The 21688-nt window shown below is 33.8% G+C and overlaps 1 pseudogene; it reads left to right on the top strand.

The window, feature by feature from the left end:
• The first annotated feature begins 1821 nt into the window (after nt 1-1821).
• On the top strand, nt 1822-20479 carry LOC122590052 (annotated as a pseudogene).
• Nucleotides 20480-21688: the final 1209 nt, after the last annotated feature.

Genomic DNA, 21688 nt, shown 5'->3' with positions numbered 1-21688 from the left:
ATTTAAAGTTTGTTGTCATGGCTCAGAACATCGATCCAAGGTTCTACGAAACTGAGTTTAAGTTTTTTACAAGCACGTTTTCAGTGTCAGTGTTTCAAAGAATTTTGTTTTAATATATTGTTTTATAGAGTGAGAGATGGTTGCTTTTGGGAAAAAGTTGGACAGACAAGTTGAAGAATGAAAAGGGTATGTTACATTTTATTTGCATGATAGCTTGATTAATTCTCTCTTGAAATAATCACGTAGTGCTTATATATGGTCATGAATTTGCAAACATGTAGACATTATATCAATTACAAGCTGATGAAGACATTAGTTTATTATGCATTATTTTTAACTTTTTGCTTATTTGGATTATTTTAAGTTCTTATTTAATGTAATTAGATTTTATTATTTTTATGTTTAACTTTTAAGGGTTTTTTTTTAATTTTTTGATATTTTTGTTACTTTGATAATGCAGAGTTTTTTGTATGGTAGCTGATGATAATGATATTGAGGCTTATGTTGTAGTTTAGTTAACTACCCTCACAAGGTTTGCTTATCGTGGTGTTTGTCTAAATTTTTTTTGTTTCGCATATATAAATTCTATAATTAGATCACTCTTTCAATTTGAATATTGAGCTATGTCGTGAAAATGTGGCGAGGGAGATCACAGATGTTATGATAAGTTGCACAACACGTAAATTTGCAGGGTATAAAAGAAATCATTCAGTACAAAATAAACGCGGCGATGAATATCACAGATATTAGGATGCTATGTTTGTACAGGTAAAATTAAAATGTTTGAGATGGTCTTTGTTGATGATAAATTGATATGTATTTTTCAAATTATATACTTTGTTGCAAATTTTTTAGTTAAATAAATTTGAAAATAAAAAAGGGTAAACTGGAATAACTATTTATATTATTTAGGCCTTCCCCAAAAAATTCGTTTATTACGCATTACTTTTTCAAGTTTTTGCCTTATTTTAATCGTTTTATATTTTATGTTTAGTTATTTAGGTCTTCCCCGAAAGATTCGTTTATTACGCATTACTTCTTCAAGTTTTTGCTTTATTTTAATCGTTTTATGTTTTATTTTTAGTTATTTTATTTTTATTAGGTATCTATTTAATATATTTAGAATTCCAATTATTTTAAGTTTGATTGGTATATTTTGAGACTACCCGTCCATCGGACGGGCCTGAACACTAGTATATATATATATATTAAGAGATTGGTTCTTGATTTGTGGAATGTAAAAAATATTTGATACTAGTATACTCCTTTTATTTGTTATTATCAATTTTCCATTAACTTTTATATTCACTGAAAGAAATTTTGTAAAGTTACTTTTGTCAATTTTTTTTTGAAAGGAAGAAGATTATATTACACTCTTTACTATTGTAATTGGATGTGAACAGTGATTAGCAAAGATTAACATATATGTTTAAGTTGCATAGTTATAAATAAAAGTGCTGGTAGATGAGTTGGTTCGTGCTCCTTTCCCCCGTTTAGGTTCGAATTTCCGGCCTTAATTTTTCTTTTTTTTTTTGGCACATTTTACCATTATTTTACGATTTCTCGTTGGCACACATAAGATGGATTAGTGGCTTTTTTTTACCTACGTGTCTGCTTCTTTATCTATTTTTTGGGTCTGCTCTGAAATCTATTTTCTAGTTAATAATAACATATCTCTAGTAAGTCATTAGCAGTAAAAACAAAAGTACAATACATATATAGGTACAACAGGATAATACTTCAAACATGAAAAACAACTGGTTAAACACCATAAAAGCCCGGATCTTAATTGCAAGAGAACTAAAATGGATTAAAAATACCCTCAAAACTAAGGGTTGCGTCACCGATTTTCACCCTAGCTCATTTCTGATAGTCCTCCATACAGACCTGAACTAGCGTGAATACCCCAACCCAAAGTAGAAGCCCCAATCAAAGATACAAAAAGAACAGTACGACACCATAACACCATTATAATCACCAAAGATGAAAGTCATCCGCACCATACTAGGTAACAGGATCTTCCAGGGCACCCATTTTCTTCTTGTAGATAATTACTTAAAGCTTGAACTCATTCCACTTTTCCCAGGTTAGATCTTGACACTTTTCACGATTTTTGATCCATAGAAAGCTAAGGCTCTTCACCTATTCTGTTAATGGAAGCCACAACAAATTGAATCCGGTATATAGAAAAACATTTAAGAAATTAGATAATCTATCATCATACATGCATTGGAGATGATGCAAGCTTATATTTGATTTTTACATATATGTATAATCATTATTTTCATGAATCATCTTATATATGAGGTGAAATAAGTATACTCCAATTAATTTAAAGTTATTTTTTAGTTGTACGATAATGATTGAAAGTTTGTTACATAAACGGTGACTTTTAAATGTTATTAGCTTATTACCTAACTGCATTATATTATTATTTTTTGCTTTTAAAAAATAATTATTATAATATAATCATCAATTCGTATATTGTACGAGTATTAAGACTCGTAAATATATATATATATAAGAGTAAATTACTGAAATAGTACATGTGGTTTGGTCGAAATTACTAGTTTCATATATGTTAGATTTAAATTACGCTCATCATACCCATGGTTTACAATTTCGCACTCGGAAGATACCTCACCCTGACGGTCATTAGTTGTTTCGTTAAGTAACCAAGGTGTCTTGCACGTGAGGTATGAAACATGTAATATTATACAAACGATAGGTACCATTTGTGTAATTTACAATTATTATTTATCAAGAGATTTAATAAATTTATTTTTTTTAAATAAAACTATTATCATTCTATATTTATTTTATTTATTTAAAAACTATTGTTGGTTTAAAAGAAAATTAATATTATATATAATATTTTTTAAAAAAACTTGTATTAAAATTCTAATGTTATTATTTTTAAAAATACTAATTAATTATTATTATCACTAATGGTTTGATAGCTCATTGATAAGTTCTTTGATGTTATGTTATTTTACCAAGGTTCGAGTTCCACGTCTTACATTTGATTACTAGCCAAACATTAATTAATTATTGTTATGCAAAAAAAATTTATAAAAGCTGAATTGATTGTTTAATAAAAATCATTTGAAGTTGAGTTATTTTTTTAGTATTATATTAAAATACTCTTATATGAAATATATATATATATATATATAATCTTTTTTAGTATTATATTAAAATACTCATATGAAATAATTTTTTTATTTTTCTTAAACATTCAATATGATTTTTAATAAAAATAAAATAAAATAGACTATTAATTGTAGCTAAATATATAACATATTAATTATGTTTTTATACAATATAAATAATATATATTTTGTAGATTTAAAATACTAATAAATTATTTTAAAATAGTAATAAATGTTATAAAATAAATTTTTTTATATAAATAATAACTATAAATTACACAGATGGTACATATAGTTTGTATAATATTACATGTTTCATACCACACGTAGAAGGTCGTTGGCTACTTAATGATACAACTAACGACCATCAGCGTGAGGTATCTTCCGAGTACGAAATTTTAAACCATGGGTATAATGAGCGTAATTTAAATCTAACATATATGAAACTAATAATTTCGACTAAATAACAGGAACCATTTCAGTAATTTACTCTATATATAAATATAGTTAGCATTTATCTAGATGGCTTTTATAGTTTTATGTTTGAACCTTTGTCCTATATTATTTTGTTAGTATTTGTTTTTGAAGAAATCTACTTTTCCACTTTGGACTACTTCTATTTGACTTTCTCTCCAATACTCCAATCTATCAAACTTATAATCATCCACTTGTTATCTTTTCACCAACCATGTCGCTTTCTATTTCTTCTTCCTCGAAGTTTCCTAACACCAACTTTATGTCTTTATTATTATCTTTTCTATTATCTTTGTTTGCAACTTTTTTTTTTTTTTCAAACGACACGTATAGATGCTCCATAATCTATTATGAAATTAAATATTGTAGGATCGGATGATAGAAATCCACTGTAGTTTCAAGGATAAATTTTTTTCATTCGTACACTACGTGAAAAAAGTCATTATCACGGCAACACGGCTGATAAAAATTCTAGTTTAAGTTTATGTATGTAGTCAAACTTTACATTTATGTAACTGATTCATTTAGTATTTATTGTATAAGTTATATACTTTAAATTATTAATTTTTAGATATTTTTAGTTATAAAGATCTTAAACATATCTTTTATAAAAGATCTTTTTTTAACAAAATCTAAAATACACAAGGAAAGTTATCTAATATTTATAAGCTAATGTATTTGTAAATATAAGTTAACAATTATACTATTTTAACATCTATGGATAGAGTATGGGAGTGGTATTCATACAACAAAAATAGCAAATAATAGTCCTCAACTTGACATTTTTTTCACTTTCTGTCATCATGTTTAACTGTGTTAGTTTTTTTTCGTTAAGGTTACCCACGTTCGCTAGTTTTTTTTCACTTTTAACATTTCCCATCTTTTTTCAGTTTTTGTCTTTGATAATTTCAAAACTGTCTATCGGTGTAGAAATAACAAAGGGGTAGGCAATGAATTCTTAAAAGAAACTATCGGGTAAGTAAAGCAGTATCAAATAATACAAAGAAAGCGCGGACATCTATTAACACGTGACGATTTACCGAAGTAGACAATGACACAAAGGTATGATGAACATGAAGAATAAATAAAGTTAGACAAATAAATAAGTCATCTTTACCACTATACTAAAATAGGATTGAAGTTTTGCTTAAGCGATGAATGACATCATATTTAAACGATGCATGTCTCTTTTAGCATATGGTTAGTAAAATTTTTATTTTTTTCAAGATATAATTATAAAAAATAATAATACATATTCATAGTTTTAGTATTATTGAATTTAATATTATATTTGTGATTATCATCTAGTATATACTAAATTTAAACTAAACTCATACGTTGTATGGGCTAAGTAAAATGCTTATCAAATAAATCTTTTAAGTATGATAATGATGTACAAACTAGTAACATTATAATTTTGTAGTTAAAATAAAGTATATAAGTTTATTGGACGACAAAAAATTCGAAAACACATGAAACCATCCGTTCAATGGCAAAAATATTAAATTTTTTTAAAAATAAAGATACATTATGAGTCCACCTACACAAGATGTTAGACGAGTACAAAATATAACAAAAGTATAATAATGATAACAAATATATCAAGTAACCCGACTGACAAGTAATTCTAATCTAGAAGAAGACTAGTTTAGAATTACGATCTAGATAATGGATATGAACAATAAAGAACAAGTGCTTGAAACTATATAAATACTATGTATAATCAAGTATTATGGCAAAGAGTCAAGATGTATTTTTCCAAGTATTTTATTTATTGTTATAAACAGAATACAAAGGTTGTTGCGGAACAAAGATAATCACACTTGTGAAAATATCTAAACAACCTAAAAATACAAATGATCTAAACAACAAGGAAATACTCGTAAGAATACTTAGAGTATATATATCACACGTTGCAATGCCAAAGTTCCAAGCATTTTTGCAAGTGTGAGAGGTCTTATATTTATAGGCCAAGATGTCTGATGACATGGCAAATGGCTGTATAAATATGGTTGGGTGCATTTATGGATTTGTAGGACAAATCCATCACATGTTTGTTTAAGGTAAAGTATGTAAGTTTCTTTGATGTGACTTGACATACTTTATCCCAACCTTTTACTAAAACTAGCACAATATCAGACATAAAGTTATTAATCGGGTAAAGGCAGTTAAAGTATTGTAAAAAGACTTCCTCGTAATCAATGAAAGAGTGTTGTAAATACTTTTTCACTGAGAGTCTTCAGATCTTCAATCAGATGGAATCTTCTCAGAGTTCTGCTCCTCAGAAGTTTCCCTTCTTCAGTCTTCAGTCTTTGACTTCAGAATGAATGTCTTCAGATGTGTTGATCTTGATCTGAGGTGAAGCTTCAGAGAACTAATTCTGAGGGACGTCTCAGAATTTCTGTACAAGTATTTTCTCTGAGCTTCAATATTTCTGAACAAATTATACTTGATCGATTTCCGACCTAACAAATTCCCCCTATTTGTTCTGAAATATTACATGCATTTTTAGACTTCTATCTATACATGTTTGCAAGTCTAAAATGCAAGGTTTTTTTTTTTGTTTTTTTGTTTTTTTTTGTTTAAGTTATATGAAAATTTTCTAAGGACATCTTATAGATCATTGATGTCTTAGAAATTTAACTTGAATTGTTCTAACTTAAACCTATCATCTACTTGTAATGAGGGACTTGCAACATATATACAGTACAAAATCTCAGAATTTGTTACAAGTACATAAGAGTTTAAAAATAATTATAAGTACAAGAAAATTTCAGAGTGAAAACTACTTCTTTGCAGCCCTGGAGCCCTCAGGTGCATCAACAGCTTTCCTCTTCATAGGGGAATCCTTCTTCCCATATAGTCTTGCCTCCATCTCATTTTTTGCTTACAACTTCTGCTGAATTTTCTTCAAAAAGCGCCTATCAAATGAGATTTTGGCTTCGCCCTCAGAATTGGGATCATTTCCTTGTGTTTTGAAATCCCGAATTCGTGCACTGAAACCTGATTTCGGATGGAGTCATTCCTTCTCTTGAAACAACCATATCAAATAACCTTAATCCATCCTCCTTTGTAATTTCAACATCAGTAATCTTGGTAGGATGAGATCGATGCTTCAGATAATGCTCATACTGAGCCATTTCAGCTTTCTTTTGTAAATCTGTAGCATCTTTAGGCATTGATACAAAGGTAGAAAGATCCGCATCATGAACATTCTTTCTTGAGGTTCTTGGTCCAGTTACCTTGGGCTTCAATGGGGGGTTTTGACAATTCTTTTTCAACCTTTAGAACTCCAGCCAGAATTTCTTTCTTTTTAATCTCCATCTGTTAGGTCCAGATTTACTGGACTCGCTCCAGACGTGACTACTGGAGCCCTCTGAATATTTGTCCAGAAATTATGTGAAGACCAGTGAACAACTTAGTTGTATAGAAATCTGGATTCCACCAAATTTGTTCACTGGACTTCACTCCAGTCAAGATCTTTCTACTGAAGAACATTCTCACTGAAGTCGAAGACTGAAGTCTGAAGAAAGAAGTCTGACAAATAGCGGAGCTCACTGGAAGACTTACCAGATCTCCTGACTGGAGTCCTTGTCAGTGTTCTAGACCTTACAAGTCTGAACACTGATTACGATGAATTGACTTTATGCCTTTACATGCCTTTAAACGGACAATCCATTTGTCTTTTGCTAAAAGCCTTACACGCATGTAAAGGTGGTTGGTTAATTAGAAGACAAGTCACTATCATGTGACTTTATTCTTGTACTTTAATCAATGCTTTTAAGGAATTAAAGTAATTTCCTTAAATGCATGTAACCATATTTGTACGGCAAAAAGAATATTATATTTATTCTTTTTGCCTATAAATACCAAGTCACTTCCTCGTCCAAATCACATACTTTTGCAATTTGGTGTCTTTGCTTAAATACTCTCGATCTAAACAGTCATACTTCACAACTTTAAGTATTTCGAACAAAGAGTTTATTTAGCAAAGATTAGATCACTTGTAATTCATAGGTTGTTTAGATACTTACTTTGTAATATCTTGTTCCTCAACAACCTTGTATTTTATTTAACATCAATAAATAGAATACACTTGAAAATTACATTGTGTCTCACCATTTACTTACTTGCTTATCTTTATATTGCTTAAGTACGTATTACATTATATATATTCTTGCATTTATATTTATCGTAATACTAGTCTATTCTAGTGCTTACTTGAAGTTCATACTACTCCTATCTAGTGATTACTTGACTTGTTATTCTACACTTGTAGGTTAAACCATCGAGTGAGGGACTTTACAATTGGTATCAGAGCAGAAGGCTAACATACTTGCCTAGATCTGCATTCTCTCGATGGCCATAAATGAATTTGAACAAACCAATGACCATGCTAACAATAATCCACCACCACCACCTCCTATTCCTGCTTCTCCACACGTGCATGTACACTACTCAAACACTCTTGTTCCCAAATTCAGTGGGAATGGTGATGAATTTGGCACGTGGAAAGCTAGGATGTTATTACATGTTATTGGTATTGAGAGGAATATGCTTAAAATTTTAAATGAAGGACCCTATATTCCTAGAAGTCCTCTCAATCCACTTCTTGATCGAACTGGAGCAAGATCTGGGAGGGAAAAGAGAGAGGAACACTGGTCTGAAGAGGAAAGGAGACTGGTCAATATTGACACTACCTTAAAATTCATGATCCTCGGGGCCGTTCCTGAAGCTCTTATTCCCACACTAGTTCTTTATCCCAGTGCCAAAAGCATGTGGGATGAACTAGTGAACCAATATGAAGGTGGTGATGATACTATTGTTACCAGGAAAGTGGCTTTGAATAAGAAGTACGAGTCATTTTTTGCCCTACCCAATGAATCATTAACTTGTACCTACACTAGATTTATGTCCATCATAAACCAGTTGAGAGGGCTTGGGGTAGAAAAGGACAAGGACATACTTCTTGAAAAATTTTGTGATATTCTTCCTTCAAAATGGTCTCATATGATCGTGGTCTTGAGACAAGGTAAAACCTTGCATTCCCATACTCTGTCATCTTTGTATGGAGCCTTCAGATTCACTAAAGAGAATCAAGCCCAGAGAATTGAGGCAGAAAAAGATGCTATTAATCATGCTTCCAGTAGTTCCCCTCTGGTTAGTCATACTGAACCACCATGTGCAACATTAATGTCTTCCGAGAATGTATTTTCGATGAAGAAGATGATGTTTGAATTAATGGATTCTGGAGTCATGAATAATATCTCTCCAGATTATGATGAAACTGATAGTGATGATCTGATGGCTATGATGGCTAAAACGTTTAACCGTTTCAAAGCCAGAGCTAATAGACCCACTGGACACAATGCACCCAGTTCTTCCACTGACAAGACCAACCTTGGGAGGCGGTCTTTGTTTCAATACCTTCACCCTGTTTGGAGGGTTGGGGTAGCAGTAGATGATCCTTTTTTTCTCGTCTAGACTCTTTTGGGAGACTACAAATGGATGAGGTGATTTCGGCTTGTTAGCTTGGGTGGCAGAGTCAGCTTCGGAACGTTCCTCAGCTTCCAATGCACCTTGGGGGACTTTAAGTCTTATAATTGTTGATTTGTCAACCCCAGAAGCTGATACATATTTCCTTTGTGATCTTTTCTTTTTAACATTGTGAGGCACTAAGTCCTCAACAATGGGTCTTGTAGAAGCGATTTTAAATTGAGTGGATGAGGGTGTGGCTACGGTGGCTGATGTTATGGCCAACCCTTCACTCTCTTTTGAAGGAGAAGAAGATTGAATAAATTTAGAAGAGATTGAGGGTTCAGAAGCATGTGTGCCTGGGTCCCCTTGATTAGCAGATTGAGTATTAGACTTAGACCCTGTCGAAGAAAGGACAACTTCCTCAAGTGCTTCTTGTTCCCTTTCTTTTTGCCTGCAAAAATCAAGGTAAATCTGCATTGCTTGGGTCAGACCCTGCACAGTTACCTTGGGACTATTGAAAATGTTATTATTTATGGTCCTGCATTCCATAGTCTGACCAGTTGCCAGACTGAAATCATTTTCAAGTATGGCTTCAGTAATGAGTGCAAGAATCCTACCATAAGGTATGGTTGGACTCTTTTTATTGACTCGGCCAACTAAGTCTCTAGAAATAACTGCAACAAATTCTATTCTGGTCATAGTGACCATTGCATGAAAAATTTGCATATCTAAGGCATTAGGTTGGTCAAAACTGCCTGTTTTTATTTGTAAACATTTTGAAGTTGTGCTCAACAAATAATTCCAAATACCAGTTAAATATTTCATTTTTACAACCGAAGCCAATGGACCAGTATATCAAACATCTTCCAATACACTTTTGGCTTCAGTGTGAGACACAACACTTTCGTAAATATCATCTGGCATGTAAGACAGTTCAACCGCAGACCTAGTCCTCTGTAAAGAAATGTAAACCTTTTTCTTACCATTGAGGATGGTGCGAAAGATCTCAGGATCTCCCTTCTTGTTCTGTCCCACATAACAGCTCGCCAAAATTCACACAACAAATCTTTGAAAACCATATCTGGCTTTTCAATCAACACCTTGCCAAATGGATGGTACCACAAAAATGCGACAATATTATCATATCCTTCTGCCCAAGAAGGCGGATGAATATTGGCAAAAACGAGAATACCAATCTTGATTTTACTCGTATCAAGATCAATCGAGAAAACCACTATATCAGAACCCACCACATAGGGTGTAAGTTTATTTACGCTTACCGGAGCTGGGTGTAGACCCTCAGATTCAAAAGAAGAACTAGATTGAGAATTATTAGCATGAGAAGCAGAAGATGATGATGCCATTTAAAAAAATTATTTGAAGAAGCACTTTAAAGAAATTAATAAAACAGTATTCAGATTAGAGAGAAAAAGAGATTGATTTTGAGAAAATGAAGAAGTGATTTGGGGATTTTAGGTTAAAGAGTATATATATATTATATATATATATATTTAGTTTTCATTTAACCGTTTGAAATTAGAACGAGAACGAATTTGATTGGTGGATGAACAAGTAGTGGATGTACTTTTTCAGTCACTGCCAGTTGCCACTACATGTGTCAATCACCAATTAAAGGAAAATGGACAAATAAATAAACTAAATAAAATAGTGTAAATAATAAAACGCACTGAGATATTTTAAAACAGAAATAACCACGAAACTGGGTCAGACTCAACTTACCCTGCTTTACTTGAAAATACATGAAGTATGAAAGGGTAGTCTGGGTCAGACACAACTTATCCTCAAATTGGAGAATAACTCTAAGGGGTCAGATTTGCTATTACTTAGCTCACTGCCTTTTACATATTTAGCATACCTAGCTTACTTATAAGATAGTTGAACCTTGATTCATCCAACGGCTTTGTAAACAAGTCAGCAAGCTGATTATCTGTTGGAATGAAGTGGATTTCAACATCTTCTTTCATCACATGATCCCTAATAAAATGATATCGTATATCAATATGCTTGGTCCTTGAATGAAGCACAAGATTTGTTGGATATTGCTATGGCACTGGTGTTATCACAGAAAATTGGGGTTTTAGAAGTAGTAACACCATAGTCTTGAAGTTGATACTACATCCATGGAACTTGTGAGCAACAACTTCCTGCATCAACATACCCAGCTTCTGCAGTAGAGATTGAAACTGAATGCTGCTTCTTACTGGACCAGCTTACAAGTCTATTACCAAGCATTGACAAGCTCCTGAAGTACTTTTTTTTGTCCATCTTACATCCTACAAAGTCAGAATCTGAATAGCCAATTAAATCAAATCCTGAGTCTTTGGGATACCAAAGACCCAGATTGGGACAACCTTTAAGGTATCTGAAGATTCTTTTCATAGCTTTAAGATATGATTCCTTAGGACTAGCTTGATATCTTGCACAAAGACATGTAGCAAACATAATATCTGGTCTGCTAGCAGTTAAGTAAAGTAATGAGCCTATCATACCCCTATAAGTTGTGGTGTCAACAGATTTACCTTCTTTATCTTCACCCAGCTTGTCACCAGTTCCCATAGGAGTTTTCATAGGTGAGCAGTCATTAAAACCAAATTTGTTTAAGAGATCTTTAACATATTTTCCTTGGTTTATGAAAGTTCCATTTACTTGTAAACGCAAAAAATAGTTTAGTTCTCCCATCATGCTCATTTCATACTTTTTGGACATTAATTCAGAGAACTCTTTACAAAGTCTTTCAATGCTAGATCCAAATATGATATCATCTACATAGATTTGTACAAGGAGGATATCACCATTGTACTTCCTCACAAATAAAATCTTGTCAACATTACCTCTTTTGAATTTGTTAGCCAAAAGAAATTTAGACAAAGTATCATACCATGCCCTTGGAGCTTGCTTCAAGCCATAGAGAGCTTTGTGAAGCTTGAATACATGGTCAGGAAACTTTGAACTTTCAAAACCTAGAGTTTGTTTAACATAGACTTTTTCTTCCAATTTCCCATTGAAAAATGCATCTTCACATCCATTTGATAGACTTTGAAACCCTTGTGAGCAGAAAAAGCCAAAAACATTCTGATTGCCTCTAGTCTTTGCCACTGGTGCAAAAGTTTCATCATAATCAATTCCATCCTCTTGTCTGTAACCAAGAGCTACCAATCTTTCTTTGTTTCTAGTCACAACTCCCCTTTCAACCATTTTATTTCTGTAGACCCACTTGGTGCCAATCACAGTCTTGTGATATGGTCTTGGAACAAGTTGCCAGACCTTGTTTCTTTCAAACTGTGTTAACTCATCTTGCATTGCATTAACCCAAGATGGATCCGCCAAAGCTTCATCAACATCAGTTGGTTCCATCTTACTAACAAAGTTAACAAACATGCATAAATTGCCTGTTGCTTTTCTTCTTGTCTTAACACCTGAAAGAGGATCACCAATGATTTGGTTGATTGGACGCTTCTTGTCCATTTTGTAACATGAGTTGAATTGTTTCCAGTAGGAACATCAGGCTGATTCAAATTTGAAGGTTCAGCATGATCATCTTGAATGATAGGCCGATCAACATGAATAGGCTCAGCTTGAACTGGAACAAGATTTTCTTCAGAAGTAGGAACAACTTGCACATTTTCAAATATTGGTACATTCTCTTCTTCTTCTATAGGATGCTTCCCTTGAGTTTGAGCATTCCCAACTTGAACTGGTGGATTTGAAGGAGGCTCATCTCAGGTGTAGCAAATTCTTCAAAGTCAAGATCTTCATCTCCTACATGAGAACTTTCGGAACTTGAACATCCTTCCTCAATTTTTACATTTACAGAGTTTTCAATGACTTTTGTTCTTTTATTGTATACTCTGTAGGCTTTCATCATTGTTGCATATCCAAGTAGGATTCCTTCATCAGCTTTTTCTTGTGAAATTCCTTTTTCACTTTAGAATGAATTAAGTGTGACATTTCTGAATTCAGTACCATTGTCACTTCTTAATTGTCTTACAGGCCTTTTGTAGAGAACTTCAGCTTGTTTGATGAAATGAATAATATTGTCAGCAGCTTCACTCTTGTGCTTGAGAAAGAAGACCCAGGTGCATCTTGAGAATTCATCAACTATGACAAAGGTGTATCTCATCCCAGTAAATGAGGGAGTACTTATAGATCCAAAGAGATCCATATGAAGCAGATCCAAACAATTGTCAATGGTTGAGCATGTCTTGGACATAAAGGTAGCTTTGTGCTGTTTGCCTTTTTCACAAGCACCACACAGCTTGTCCTTCTCATATTTTATCACAGGAAGACTAGACACCAACTCTTTATTGCACAACGTGTTGATGTCTTTGAAGGTCATATGAGATAACCTTTTATGCCATAACCAATTCAACTCATCATGAGTCTTTGACATGAAACAAACTTCTTTTGACACAGTTGGATTTCTCATGTCAAAAGAATATAGAGACTCATCCCTTTTTGCAACAAGAACCACATTACCTTCTAAATCAAGAACAATTCCCTTATCAGCTCGAAATCTCACTCCATAACCAACATCACACAACTGACTCACACTAATCAGATTGTGTTTCAGGCCATTCACATAAAAGACCCTTCTAAAAGTAAGGGGACCATTTAAAAATATACCAAATCCTTCAGTCTTTCCTTGAGAGTCATCTCCAAAAGTAACAGTAGGACCAACGTGCGTCCTAAAGCTACAGAGCGGGGTTTTACATCCGGTCATATGCTTGGAACACCCACTATCCAAGTGCCAGGTATGTGCATCATGATAGCCCTGCATTTTTGATAAGAGATTAGTTCTTTTTGGGAACCCATCCAAGGATGGGTTCACCAGAGCTGACAATCTAGTCTGACTTAGATTTGGAAATAGAACATAGACTCTTATCACATTTGGACACCCATTGTTGCTTGATCTGACCTTTACCAGATTTGAAATTATTTTTAGCAACATTTAAGGTTTCCTTTTTAGCAAAACCTTTGTCTATTCCATTTTTCTTGCATTCAGCTCTCAATTTACTTTAATCAACAATTTTGGGATCAGACATATCTTCAAGTAAATTTGCATTTGAAGAACCATCACCAACTCTGGACTCAACATACATTGAAATCATTTGGTCTAGGTCAAATTTAGTGTTTTTTGAAACAGACACAGGTTTGTCTTGTGACAACTTTCCTTGAGAACCAGACTTCTCATTTTTTAACAGCTTTGTCTTAAGCTTTGAGTATTTTTCACTTCTTCCACCTTTGGCTGGCACAGCTTGAGAAGATTCTTTGGATCTGCAATCCCCAACCATGTATCCAGTCTTGCCCCATTTGTAACAAGTGACTTTGGACATGTCAAATGGCTTCTTTGTCTTATCAGCTTGGCCACCTTTTCCTTTTCCTTTAAACCTATTAAAGGATCTCCTTCTAATCCTTTCAGCCAACATAGTACTTCATTAGCTAGTTCATCACCATCAGATTCATCACATTCAGATTCAGCATAAACAGAGTTAGGATTAGAAACAACAGGAATATCATCATTAACACAAGGAATGATCTCATTACTAATTGAACTAGGGTGTTCAGTCATAGAAGCAACAGGTGCAGCAGCAGGCTAACTATAAGAGTCACCCATAGCAATTAACTTTTCAGCCTCTGAACACTCTTGGTTATGGAGTAAACCAAAGAGTCTAGGGAGATCAAGATCTTGATAGACAGAACTTAGTTTGACAGAAGAAATATAGTTGTTCCATTTAGGTGGTAATGAATCAAGAAATTTACTCTTTAAAACTTCATTTTTCTTATTAATTCCAACAACAGCTAAATCATTTACCAAAGCATTAAAGCGGGTATGAATGTCAGTTAAAGATTTCAGTGAGAAAAATCTCTCATACCTCCTGGTTAAAGTAGTAATAGTGGATTCCATGGAGGTAGAGCAACCCTCAAACATAACAGTCAAAGTACCCCACATTTTCTTAGCTGTAGAACACATGTTAATAGAATGGTAAAGATCTTTGGGCACAACTTGAACAATGAAATTTCTAGCCTTCACATCCAAGTTTTCCAAGCTCCTATCCTCATCCCCCCAATCTGCCTTGTCCTAAACAATAGATTTGACTGTGGGAGGAATGGTTGGTTGACCTTCCCTAACCACAACATCTACCACAATGGTTTGTGTGGGAACATAAGGACCATCCGCAAGGATGTCGGGCATATTGTTATCGATGGATTCAAGGAACAAAGACATTCGACCTTTCCACCCACTGAAATCATATTTATCAAACATGGGTGGTCTGGTTGAAGAACCATTATCAATATATGATGCCATAATGCTTTACTAATAAAGAAAATATACAAGGATCAAGTCAAGTTAATTCTCAACCCCTGCTCTGACACCAATTGATACGTCCCAAGGTGTAAGAATATACTAAAGTATATTATACACTAAATAGTTGTAGAGGGGGGTTAATACAACTTTTTCTTGAACTTTACAAACTTTTGTATCTAAACATTTTAAAGACTCAGTTTATATATTAAATAAGTAAAGAACAAGAATCATTAAAAACAGTAAAGCAGTAATGTAAACAAAACATTCTTGAACACAGATTGTAGTTTTCAAATGTAATTCTTTATTAAGAAATAATCTATACAAAGAATCACAGGGTTGTTGCGGAAACAAGACATCCTACAAATATCTAAACAACCCTTGAAAAGACAAACTACAGTCAATAGGTTTCTACTCTAAAGAATCAGCCAAAGCTAATCTTCAACAGACTACGCTGTGTATATGAGCAGAGAAACTTATGTGAAGAATGATTCTCAGGAATGCCACACACATGCAATCAAGGAATGAGGCTTTTATAGGCAAAAGCCCTTCTTTTCTTGGTATCCAATTCAACCACGTATTCTTCTTCCACTGGATGATAAAGGAAAAATCAATCGTGTCGTTCATGGTACTTGTGGTCCCTCACGTACAGCTGCACATTCTTCATCATCCAATAATAGTATGGACACGCATATGTAAAACCAACCACCAACCTGGATCCTAGGATTGTTCCTAGTCACGTCATTTGTCCTTATCTTCAATCCAGGTTGTTATCTTCACTTGATTGTTAGATACAGATTGGGTCGTTTGTCAAGGCACCAATCTGCCTAAGTGTTTCCAAGTTGACTACTAATCCCAAGCTGACTTTCACTACCAGCTTGGTCTTCTATCTTCAATCCTCTTCTTCGACTTGAACTGAATACTATAAACATGTTGATGCAGCTTGAATAACACTAGCTTCCATAAGATTTACAATTACAAAGTATGACGCATGATCTGGGTCAGTAACAGATCGCAAGTTGTGTTAACTTAGTCTGACCCAGATCAGATTACAAGAACCAAAAGATTACTATTTATATGTCAGATTTGTTATCACCAAATTTACAAACCTTACACAATGAACACTGGGACTCAACAATGATTGTTTAAAAAGTCGTGTTAAAACCAATAAAAATACGGTTAGCTGTCTTAGAAGATGAATTGTATTCAAATTATCGTCGGAAAAGCGTTTCATACTTGAATACGATTCATTGTTTAAGACAACTAACCGTATGTTTAGTGGTTTGAATGAAACCTTTTAAACCACTATCCAAACCCTAACGGTGCAAACGAGGTAGTAATACAAAATACATAACTAGTTTATATGTAATTTTTGATATATTATATATAGGTAATGATATATATGGCTAAAAACATGCGTAAGACATTCTATAATTGACACATGGATATCATTCATTATCTTTCTTAATTTACACCTTTAATCATGTCATATAAAAAGTAACTCCTAGACATTCTATAATTGACACATGGATATCATTCATTATCTTTCTTAATTTACACCTTTAATCATGTCATATAAAAAGTAACTCCTAATACCGTCTTCCATGGGTTTTGGGTTCCAATACCGTCACCTTACCCCTACCAAAGATAGAGAGACTGCTTCCATGTTCTACCATAGGTAGAAAGGGACCTCCAGCCTTGCTGGGCATGAGGATCGAACCTTTGACCTTTGTCTTTAAAGGCAAAGGATCCAACTAGTGATCCAACCCAATAGGTTTATTTAATAACCGTATGTTTATTTAATAACCATATTTAATAACCTTTAATTATGTCACATGTGAACTCTAAATTTTTAAGCACATATTTAGGCATATTATTTAGACTTATTAATCATTTTCCATTATATATTTGATGTGTCATATATTTATATGTAATGAAATTTTAGAAATATGGAATATTGTATATTTATTTAATATAAAGTCAAAAACAAAAAAAAAAATTAAAGTAAAATCAATCATTCGGATATCCACTATTTAGGCAACTTCGACCCTCTTTCCCAAGCAACCCATGACGACTTCAGAATATCACATCACATAACACACTCTGATGCAAGTAGCCCAACCTCGAATATGTACCACTCCTTTTAGCGTAATAAATTCAGGACGATTCATTCAAGTATTGACTACTATATAGAAGTACTATGAAAAAAGCTATTGCGGCTAGCTACATTTAATTTTTTGATATATAAATTGTAATATGTCCTTTATTGTTAAGCCAAACTAATGCATAAATATGCCTTCAAAAAATTAATAAACAACCAAGTTTAATTTGTAAGATATCTTGATTAATACCGTTTTCTCACTAGCTAGTCAAAGATGGGATACTCAAGCTGTTGTCGCGTTAAAACCTCTATTATTGTTAGCCCCACTACTACGTAATAACTTTTCACCCATCATTCCCAAATTACCTCAACGAACCACCAGTGATCAACGCTGTCATGTATTGGCTCCCCATGCATTTGCCACAGCCCCGAAAAGAGAAAAAGATTCCAAAAAGCGGGTGGTTATTACGGGTATGGGTCTGGTGTCAGTGTTTGGGAATGACGTTGATACGTTCTACAACAGGCTATTAGCCAGGGAAAATGGAATCTCGGTAATAGATAGATTCGATACTTCAAATCTCCCTGTACATTTTGGCGGTCAGATTCGTGGTTTCAAATCTGATGGTTACATTGATGAAAAGTTAGACCAGAGACTTGACGATTGTAATCGGTATTGTATTGTTGCTGGGATAAAAGCTTTTGAAAATGCTGGCATCAAACGCTCAAAGGTTCGTCTGTTTTTATATTTTTACAAGCTTTCATATAACTATAATTGCACAAGGCTAAGTTAATGTCTTTACGAAAATTCGTTGCAAAAAAAATTGCTGGAAAATTATTTCATGTTGGCGGGAATAAAAAACGCAAAAAACAATTCGGGAAAAAATTTGCAACGAATTTTTTCGTTGCAAAAACATTTTAACAAAAGAAAATAAAAAATATTTTTAAAATTCCTTTTTTGCAACGAAAATTCGTTGCAAAAAAGAAATTTGACTAAAAAAAGTCAAAAAGTTAGAGTTTTTTGTCGTTTTGTGTGTTTTTTGCAACGAAAATTTTTCTTTACAAAAAACCATTTTTCTTGTAGTGTACGTAGATGTATATTTTAATTATTCTTTTGTTGCATGTGTATATATAGATATTAAACCACCATGTTTATATAGAAGTTTCTCAAAAAGGAATATATATATATATATATATATAGATCAACAAGGAGCGTGAAGGAATACTTATTGGATCAGCAAAAGGTGGTTTGTCCATGTTTTCTGAAGCGGTTGAGTCGGTTCAGAAAAATGGTTATAGGAAAACCAATAGTAATTTCATACCTTATACCATAACAAACTCGGGTTCAGCCTTGCTATAGATCTTGGGTTCATGGGACCAAATTACTCCATTTCATCGGCTTGTGCCACATCCAATTATTGTATATGTGCTGCTGCAAATCATATCCGTGAAGGGGAGGCTGATTTGATGATTGCTGGCGGTGTTGACGCCGGCATTGTTCCCTCTGGGGTTGCGGGACTTGCTGCTACCACTGCCTTGTCTAAAAGAAATGATGATCCCAAGAGCGCCTGCAGACCATGGGATAAACATAGGGATGGTATGGTCCTGGGGGAAGGTGCTGGAGTTTTGGTAACCCTAGTATTTCTGACTCACTTTTGCATTGCCTTAAAGAGTACGTACATTAAATTTGTGAGACATGATATAGATTGGGTATATTTAATTTATATGCAGGTAATGGAGAGTTTAGAACATGCAATGAAAAGGGATGCACCAATACTCGCAGAATGCTTAGGAGGTGCCATGACTTGTGACGCTTATCATATAACCAATCCTAGACCCGATGGATTTAGCGTTTCATTATGCATTCAGAACAGCATCGCAGATGCTAATGTATCAATAGAAGAGGTAATTCACCATTCTTAAGTTTACATTCCAGCCGGTAAATATTCATATATATTTTCCATAAAGAAAAATTACTATGACATGTCTTTATATAATTGTATTTATATGAAAATACGAGTAATTAGTAACAATTTACAAATAGAAGTTTGATGATCGAGATCTAGCTACATATATTTTGAAAGAAAATCTTCCTCGTAGGTAAACTATGTGAATGCACATGCAACTTCCACTGTGGCTGGCGATTTGGCAGAGATAAACGGTCTTAGAAAGGTATTTAGGAGGACTGACGGGATTAAAGTGAACGCCACCAATGTAAATTCTCTTATTATTATTGTCCCTTTTCGCACCCCTTCTTAAAGTCCGTATCGGCATTACCATTCTATATATTTTTCAGTCTATGATCGGGCATTCTATAGGAGGAGTTGGAAGTCTATAAGCTATTGCCACGATCAAAGCGATTCAAACTGGATGGCTGCATCCCACCATCAATCAATACGTATGTGATAGCTATTGTCTAACTTTCACATACCCTATCTTCTCCCGTTCTTATTATTTAGTTCAATCTTTTTTTTGTGTGTGTGCTATTCTAGGATTTAGAACCAACTATAGAGTTCGACATTGTCACACAATGAAAGCAGCAACATGAAATAGATGTTGGTGAGTTTATTTCCACTTCATCATCATCTATCTGGTTCTGTGAGTACTTTAGTTTACTTATTAATACGAGTAATGTTTATGAATTAATACAGCAATTTCGAATTCATTTGGCTTTGGTGGACACAACTCGGTTGTTGTGTTTTCTGCATTTAAACCATGATAGCTTAAGGGCTGCTAAGTGTTAGAATGCAAGGATTACGGGATCAGAATTAAATCATCACTTTAATCTAAATTAAAGGAACTCGACTACAACAACAAGGCAAAGGGACGAGTTAGGCGGCAAGCAAAATCTAAATTAATATTGTTTCCAAATTTGCTTTCAATGTTTTGTATATATAGATGGCCATTAGGTCGTAATATTATCAATGACAATAAAAAAACCCTTTTAAATCATATACGTTTTCATGGTATCAGGGCCATCAATGACTCTGATCCCGTAATCCTCTCATTCTAACACCGTTCATAAATCCGACATACTCAACACCGTAAGCCACCATGGCCGTCGAAGCCAGTGGCTCCGGTTTGAATCTGAGTTAGCTCTTCAAATAGCTACTCTATTACAAAACAACACAAATCACCAATCACAAAACCCCAAATTATCTGATAATCAGATTAAACTCAAATTAAAGAGCCAGAATTATGCCTTATGGATCCGGATGATCAGGGTCACTATAGGCGGAAAATCAAAGACTTTGTTAAACCATTTAACCGAAACAGTACCAGAAAAGTTATCAGCAGAAAAATATGAAGTTTGGGAACAAAACGACCTGATTTTGTTTCCCGGCTCATTCAATATATCGAGCCAACTGTTTGGGCTAAAACTTTTACTACTAGGATGTTGATAGTATTTACACTACAGGCTCGGAAAAGTATTTATTAATAGTACAACACTATTTGAAGGATCCTTAGTCTTATTTTAATTAAGAATCTTAACTATATTATCTTATTATTTCGATATAACAGGATCTTGAGATCATCAAGATTAATATCATTAATCTTGATGATCTCAAGATCCTGTTATAATGGTGGAGAGTATGTTAATTCACAAATGAGCCTGTTTTTTCAACCCAAAGGGATAGTCCATCAAACCACATGTCCACATACACCAGAGCAAAATGGTGTTGTTGAACGGAAAAATAAACTTTTATTAGAAATGACTAGAGCTCTAATAATTGAATCTGGTGTTCTAAAATTTTTTTGGCCAGAAGCTCTAGCCACTACAACTTACCTGATTAACCGACTTCCAACCAGAATCCTTAAAATGAAGACCCGCTTAAGACTCTTACTGATTACCATACAATTCAGCCAGTGCTTACTCTTCCACCTAAGGTTTTTAGATGTCCTGTTTTCGTCCATGTTTCAAAGTCATATCGAAATAAACTTGATCAATGTGCTGAAAAATGTGTTTTTGTGGGGTATGGAGTAACTTAAAAGGGGTATAGGTGTTACAATCCGAAAACTCGTCATATGTTCACCACAATGAACTGTGATTTTCTTGAAACTAAGTATTTCTACTCCTCGCCACACAGTGGTCAGGGTAGGAACAATGTGACACACAGAGTTGGCTAGGGTACACTTTAAGAAAAAGTTCTCCAGTACCTA

The sequence above is a fragment of the Erigeron canadensis genome, chromosome 2 (genome assembly GCF_010389155.1).
Source record: "Erigeron canadensis isolate Cc75 chromosome 2, C_canadensis_v1, whole genome shotgun sequence".
NCBI classification, from domain to species: Eukaryota; Viridiplantae; Streptophyta; class Magnoliopsida; order Asterales; family Asteraceae; genus Erigeron; species Erigeron canadensis.
Note: the sequence above shows the minus strand (reverse complement) of the source record. Positions and strands in the feature narration are given on the sequence as shown.